Source organism: Athene cunicularia (assembly GCF_003259725.1).
Source record: "Athene cunicularia isolate RWA chromosome Z unlocalized genomic scaffold, athCun1 chrZ_part2, whole genome shotgun sequence".
Classification (NCBI taxonomy): Eukaryota; Metazoa; Chordata; class Aves; order Strigiformes; family Strigidae; genus Athene; species Athene cunicularia.
In genome coordinates this window covers 5156242-5163910 of record NW_020799143.1, presented here as the reverse complement: position 1 = coordinate 5163910, position 7669 = coordinate 5156242, and positions in this window count along the sequence as shown.

Genomic DNA, 7669 nt, shown 5'->3' with positions numbered 1-7669 from the left:
TAGTTCTGCCCAGACAGGTTGAAGTTCACCTTGCTGTTAATAGCAGAGAGCCTTCTTTATTTTTAACAACAACCCAAAACTAGTGTAAAAAACCCCAAAACATCTTTAAAATGAGCTCTAGAAAGATAATTAATCTTAATTGATGAGATGTTGATGACCTGAAAGTTTCTCATAATCAGGCACAAATTTCTTCATTCCGACAATGGCTTTCAATTGATTTTGGTTTGTGGGCACCCAGAACTTTGTCATGGTGCAAGCTCTAACAGAAACTGCATTCATAGCTTATTCTTCAGTATACAAACTTGCTATTCTTAATCACTTTTCTCAAGCCCATTAAGCATAGCCTATGGACCACTGCTTAAAAAATGTTTAAATAATGATTTAATTTCCTTATACATTTTTACTAGGTTCATAATGGGTTGCACTGTTGAGAAATTCAAAACATCATGTTTAGAATTTCCATAATTTTTAAAAATTATTTTGTTACAAGAGGAAAACTAAAAATACATTGTGTACTCAGACTGTGAAGGATATGAGTACATAATCAGGTGCTGGAAATGGAAGTAGAACAACTAGAAGTAGAAGTGGAAAAAAAAAGATTATCATTCCAAGTTCATAATAAATTCTTTAGTGTTATGAACTTTGACTTAAAGGAGGATTGACTTCTATGAACACATGAGTGATTGAAAAGAGAGTTGATGAGTTCATAAGTAGATAAGTATTGGAGAAGAACAGTGTTCAACATAGCTGTTTGGACATTTGGCAGATGTTACTCTGGGCCCTGAGGAATGGACAAGTTTAATTTTAGCCTTAAAAAGGAAATGGGAAGAACTGAAGTCTTATAATAGTACAAGTTGCAGTTTGAAGAAGGTTACCTCAGAAAAGCTCAAAGATGTCTCTTGAAATTTGGAATCCCCAGAAACAAGTGTAGAAGTTCTATTGAGTTTTCCTATCGTTCCAAACAACAGGTGTAGAGAGTTACAATATAAGCTTGAGATCGAGCCACCTCACTGTAACACTTTCTCTGGGTGGTGTAGAAAAAAGAAAGAAAATGTGTTTTCATGGAGGTAGGCTGAAAATGTTTTCATGCCCTATCCCCCCATCCTTTGGCGGGGGTTGTCCCTCCTGTGTCCCGTGGGGGACCCCGGTCCTCCGGCGGGGAGCACGGCTGTCCGGGCACCCACTCGGGCTCCCGGGGAGGAGGTCGGGGCATCCAGAGCAACCCCGGCGCTGAGGGCAGTGCCGGGGGGCGCGGGGCAGGAGGCTTCTCCCTAGGGGTCGGGTGGTCCATAACTTCCTCCTGCAGGCTTTCAGCCATCCCCACCGTGCTCCGGGCGCCTCCGGGGAAAGCCAATAGCGAGGTGGACACGCTGGGCTGGGAGAGCCCCACCGAGAAGCCATCACCAGGGGGGAGCCCTCTTGGAGCCCCCAGTCTGGTTGCGCTCAGGAACCGGCGCTTCTGGCTTCCGAGTGCAGTGGGGCGAGGAGGACAAGTCCGAGAGGTGCAGGACCTTCCACGGGTGGTGGACGCAAGGGAGAGGGCTTTAGCTGCGGGGCAGCGCCCCCCCCCCAGCTCGCCCCGGTGCCGTGCCCAGCAATAAAGAGGTTAACTGTGCTGACAGGTCTCTGGTCCTAATTACCTCGGCGGGTTAACAGCCCCATTAAGGGTAATGAAGATAGTTTGCAGTTCTCCGGGTTCTGGCATGTGTGTCGCCGGGGACACACCAGGGAGAGTCAGGGTGCAGGCAAAGGCACACAAAGGTATCTCCTCTGCCAGGCAGCCCGGCTCAGGGACGGGAGCTGGGAAGCCTGGACGAAGCTCCCGCCGTGGGGCTCTGCACCCCGGGTTGCGTGAGGGGCGGGAGCGGGAGAGGATTTCAGCTTCTGTCCATCTTCCCAGCAGGGGTGGTGTCCGCCGTGTAGACTGAAGCCACAGGAAGGGGATGTTCTTGGTTTTAACTAAAAAACTCAATCTTCCCCCATCGACCTGGGGTAGATGGACGATATTCCACCCTGTAGTCAGGGCAAGGAGGGCCTGGGGTGGGGGAGAAAACATTTTCCAGCCTCTTGGACTAGCTGCGTCTTTCCTTACCCAGAAAATCTGACCAACCTGGACCCAAGCACTTCATCCCCAGGCCAGATCTTTGCTGCAAAGATTAAAGTTTGCATGACCCTGGCTGACACCTGCATCCTGCTCCTGCAGTCACTGTAAACCCGTGGGGGGCTGCACGATGAGCCCCATGGAGGAAAGGGCACAGGCACAGGGGTGAGCAGACGGCAGCAAGCTCAAGATGGTGCTATTCTGCCTTCCCATTTTTTATTTTTATTTTTTCAGCCAAATCCATTTCTCCATGGGTTTTAATTAGCTTCTCAGGATGGGAAACTCTGCTACATTTAGCGTGGACAGTGAACACAGCCTTAATGAGCAGGAGACATTAGGAAGCATTGTGGAAAATAAGATGCTGAAAGCACACTTCTTTGTACATAATCAACAGTGAGGCAGTGTTGTTAACGTCCTCTCATAGAACTGAAAGTGGCTTCTTTTTTTCCTCCCCAGATCTGGAAGAATTTCTTCCTTTTCCTCTAACAAGATTGAGTGAACTTCCTATTTATTCTCCACTTCTTCAGGCTATTTTATCCTACTGGAGCAAGATTTCACAGTGCTTATGCAAGAGGTAAGCATTGTATCTACTCACTGAAGAACTGAACATCACTCCTTCTCCAGCATGTTATGTTCTGCAGCTATTGAGAGAATTTCACTTTCCTGTCTAAGAAGATTAGAAATGTGCTGTTCTGACCTTTACCCTGGCAACTCCCTTATTTTGTTAACCTCCAAGGGTTTCCTTATTGTGAAGGACTTTGAGGAGAAGCTGGTTAGTTGAGAGAAATCATACTCGGATCCATGAAGTAGAAGAGATATCTAATCAGCAAAATTTTCTTTTAGCAAATACTCTTATAGAGGACAGTGGATTCAAGAGCCTTTACATGTAAATAATCCAAATCTAGGCTCTTAAGAACTCTTCAGAAAACTCTTACATTAAAACCTAAAACTTTCAGCCTGCTAATAATATTTGGAATTATTTATTTCTGGCAGAGCTCAGACTGAAATCTCAAAGAGCAAGCTCCTCACTGTAAGGTCACTTTGTTATCTGCAAGGACACCTCAGAATGTAGTATGCATGTTGTAGACCCAAAGAAAAATACATTTTTATGTTGCTGGAAATGCTTAGGAGAAGTGTACTGGTAGGGACCAGGTTAGGTATTGGAAGTCACTTCCTTATCTGAAAGATCTGTTAGAAATACAGTTTTTGCTGCTTCGAGAAAGCTGAACCTTCGGCAGTTAGATGTTTGGGTGAATTCATGGTTCTGTTTTATACCTGTCCACAAGCTTCCTCAGAAACTCTGCACCAGGAGAAGTCACTTTACAAAGAAAACCAATCCTGCTTCAAAACCTTTTAATGTGGGTGAATCAAGAATAGTGAGTATATGGTGTTGGAAGGTTATGGTTGACTTCAGGGTGGGTTTGGTGGGTACCATAGGTCATCACTTCTCCCACCTACAAACATGTCTAAAAAGTGCAGGCAGCAGGAAACCTTGTGTCCAGTCAACATCCCCGTAGAGTTAATGAAAAGAATTCCTTCAGTGTTAAAACTAACTGGGTTGGAAACAAACAGAGTAAACCCTTATCAACTGAAACATGAATCACAATCGGCCATAGATCATTAGTAAATAATTTGTCAGTATATAGCCTCTTTTTAATGATCAATTTGATTTAATAAAAGAAAGAAATACAGCCTAGTAGAAAGGGGTTTTTATCCATCACCATAAAACAAGCAATAAAGTGATTTGGGGGAAATATGTAATTACCATGATGAGTGTTTGCTAAGCAACTAAAGGCACATCCTAACTTCACTTCTTACTGTTAAAAAACAGTGACCATGAAGTTTAATTTAATTAACTTTGCACTTTTGAAATCTTTAGAAGCAAGATATATTTTGGTATAAGTGCAAATTTAGTTTTATGAAATTCAGTCCTTCCAAAGACACAGCTGGATTTCATTTAACTTCTGCGTGGTTTTAAATGGAGCCAGTGAGATTGAAACTGCAGTCACTTTACAACATCTGACTTTCTGGATCATGACAACTGTTTGCTGGTTAGTATAGAAACCTTATATCCCAATATACTCAGTACTAAGAAGACTTCAAGAGAGAAACAGTTTGATTTTGTCTTTGGAAGAGGTAGGTGCTGAGTGATTTGTGAAAAGTTTTTTAATTTATTGGTCAGATACAAATGGTTTCTGGCTATATTCACTGGTCATTTTTCACTCCCCCCACCCCGCATATTTTACTATATTTATGCAATCCAATACAAAGCTATTCTTACTTGCATACCTTTGAAAAATGCATTTTCCCCCTTTTTTAGGGTCTAAATGCAACACTTGCATCACTTGATCTGTCTCTCTAGTACTCCAGTATTTTTAAAACTTAAGCTCTCAAATGCCAGTCAAATAATTTTTGTTCTGTATGTCCTATTCAACCTGTATAATATACAGCCTCTGATAGATTTGAGTTCCACTTCCTAGCCAGTATTTCTGATATCTAATTTTTCTAGACCCACTATAAAATTGAAAAAGGCCATCTCTGGCTTTGTAGGGAAGTGCCTGGTACAGCTGAATAATCTGTCTAGTATATGCAGTCTGATGACATTTTTATTGATACATTACAAATTTAGCCCAAGTTTCATTTTTTGAAGCAACTCCAGTAGGTATTTTCATTTCCCGTGGAAGCATTTCAGGCGTAGTTGATTTCCCATATTGCATGTCTTTGAAGATATAAAAAGGAAACAATGCATTTTATCTATCTCCTACTATTGAAATACTTCAGCTTACAGTTTATTTCCTAATGAAGTTGTTTCTTCTTCAGCTTTTGCTGAAGTCCCAGTTGCACATATGGGTCAATTCCAGTTCATTTTCCCTGTGGGCAGAGAGATGCACACTACAGAAAGTTGAACACTGCTAAAGTGCATGCCAAAACTCTATTCTTCTAATAATTTAATAATGTTTTGGGCACACATTTCCTATCTGTGAGCTAGTCACTGCTACTGCTGATCTGGAGATGTTTCAACAAATGCTGTTGAAGATCCTTCTTGTGCTCTTAAGTTTGTGACCAACACAAAATGAAGCTCTTCCTCATCTATCTGCTGTCTATTTATCGCTGTTAAAAGATTGATATTTTTTTTTCTACTCACTTGTATTTATGGCAACTTTTGTTTTGTTTTGTTTTGTTTTGTTTTGGTTTGGTTTTTTTTCCATCCCACGTCTCCACATGATCAGCCAAATCCTCAGTTCATGTAGTTTGGCTGGCTTCACTGACTCCAATAGATATACTGCTAATTTAAACCTTCTGCCTAGCTCATTCTTGCATCTAATTGTGTTAATAATCTTCACCAATTACTTTCAGTCGTTTAGATACTTCTCTTTTTACCTGTAGGTGTTAAGTATTGAAATTGCATGTTTTTCTCCATTGATGTTTTCACTATGATACATTGTATCTCACAACATTACTCTGTTTTCAAAGTTTACATTTCTTTTCTGCTACCCTTTCTGACCTCTCCAGAGTTACTCAGTTCCTTAATGGTCACTTTCACTTCCTACATCTTAAACTGTAGCGTTTTGCTGAGTTTCTCACTGCATTAAATCTATTTCAATACGCTATATTTCAAAGGAGTTTTCTTCTGTAATATCTCATCTATATTAGTGTTGTGCCATTTATGAAGAAGACATTGTTTCTAGTTTTCATCTTTACAGCTAGCTGTTTTGTTCTCTGGAATTGAAGAGACACCATTTGTAATGTGAATTCATATTTGCCCATTAAATCCTGATCTAGTGAGAGGTGGGCAGTCATATTGTCGTGAAAGACAACTGCCTATATAAGATGGCAGGTCCTGTAGTGCAATTTTCAAAATATATTTTCATAACCTATGGCCATTCTTACCTGTCTTCAAAATGACCATAATAAAGTTGCTGCAGTAACACATGGAAATGGCTTGGTGTGTTTTGCTTCCTTTTTGACAGCATCATTTCAGTATCAGAATTTTCAAGCTCTTTTATGGAAATACAGGCTACATTTCAGCCTTCAAGGTGACTGGTTAGACCCTGTTAACAGCGAGAAGACAGGACAAAAGAACAATGCAAAGAAGAACACAAAAGGAAGTCCATAAATAGTATCAGTACACTTGGAAAAAATCCTCACCTATAATTACAAAAACATTTCAACATTCCATTCTGTCTTCAGAAAGGTAACAATTATTTATACATATCAGTCTCTATGTAAATGCCACCTGTCCAATCAATATATTAATATTTGAATTAATTTCAAAAGAAGATGGCAGAAAAAAACCCATCATTTTCTCAGTAATGAACTAATTTATCTGAAAAATCTGACAACTGCAAGTGGGTGGTACTTTTTTTCTGTGTAATCTTACAAAAGATATTGCTGCAATCAAGCTGGTACTTACTATTCTAATAGTAAAACATGGTGAGCATCAAAACTTGACATGGAATGTAATGATTGAGCAGAGATTTAGCAGATATATTAATTATATAATGTTAGCATGATTTCTGCTCTGGGTCTTGAAATCTTCACACACACACACACACACACACACACACACACTCACTCTGTTTGGTTTAAAGCTGGCCAGCAGCCAAACACCATGCAGCCACTTGCTCACTTGCTCATCCTTCCCCACCCCAGGGAATGGGGAGGACATTTTGGGGCAGTAAGGGTAAGGAGACTCATAGGTTGAGATAAAAACAATTGAATAATTGAAGTAAATTATAATAGTAATAATAGTAGTAGTAGTAATAGGAATATAAATGAGTAGTGCACAATGTGATTGCCCACCACCTGCTGATTGATGCCCAGCCCTTTCCCAGCTAGTGATCCCAGAGAAGAGAGAATCCTGAAACCACAATCCTGGAAGCCAGAGTGAGCTTCCTGATCAACCGTTATCTATATATTGAGCACGACACTACATGATATGGAATATTCCATTGGCCAATTTGAGTCCATTGCTTTAGCTATGCTGCCGCTCAGTTTCTTGTGTACCTGAGCACTAGCAGGACATGGAAAGTTGAGAAGTCCTTGATTTCCTAGCAACATCTAAAAACATGAGTACATTATCAAATTGTCTCATATCAAATTCCATACTGAAATCAAAACACAGCACTATTCTAGCTACTAAGAAGAAAACAAAAAAAATTAGCTCTATCCCAGTTGAAGCCAGGACACACACACATACAGACACAGACACTTGATGAATTAGACAATTTCTTGGGGAAAGTGTACCTTAAGAAAAGGCTTGGAAGATTAAACAAAGGAAATACAGCCAATGTAGGGAGAATGCCCCAATTTTAAATAGCGAAATAGAAGAGTTTGTTATGACATATGTACAGTGCCTAGTTCAACAGGATCCAGTTCAACTTTTGTGGTCCTTATTATAGTGTACTGCAAGCAATATGAAGGAGTTCAGCCATTAAAAACAAGGGAGGTATAGGGGAAAAGCATACAAGTGGCAAGGAAAAGGAAGGTGCTATTGCAGAAAAAGAAAGGAAGGGAAGGGAAGGGAAAGGAAGGGAAGGGAAGGGAAGGGAAGGGAAGGGAAGGGAA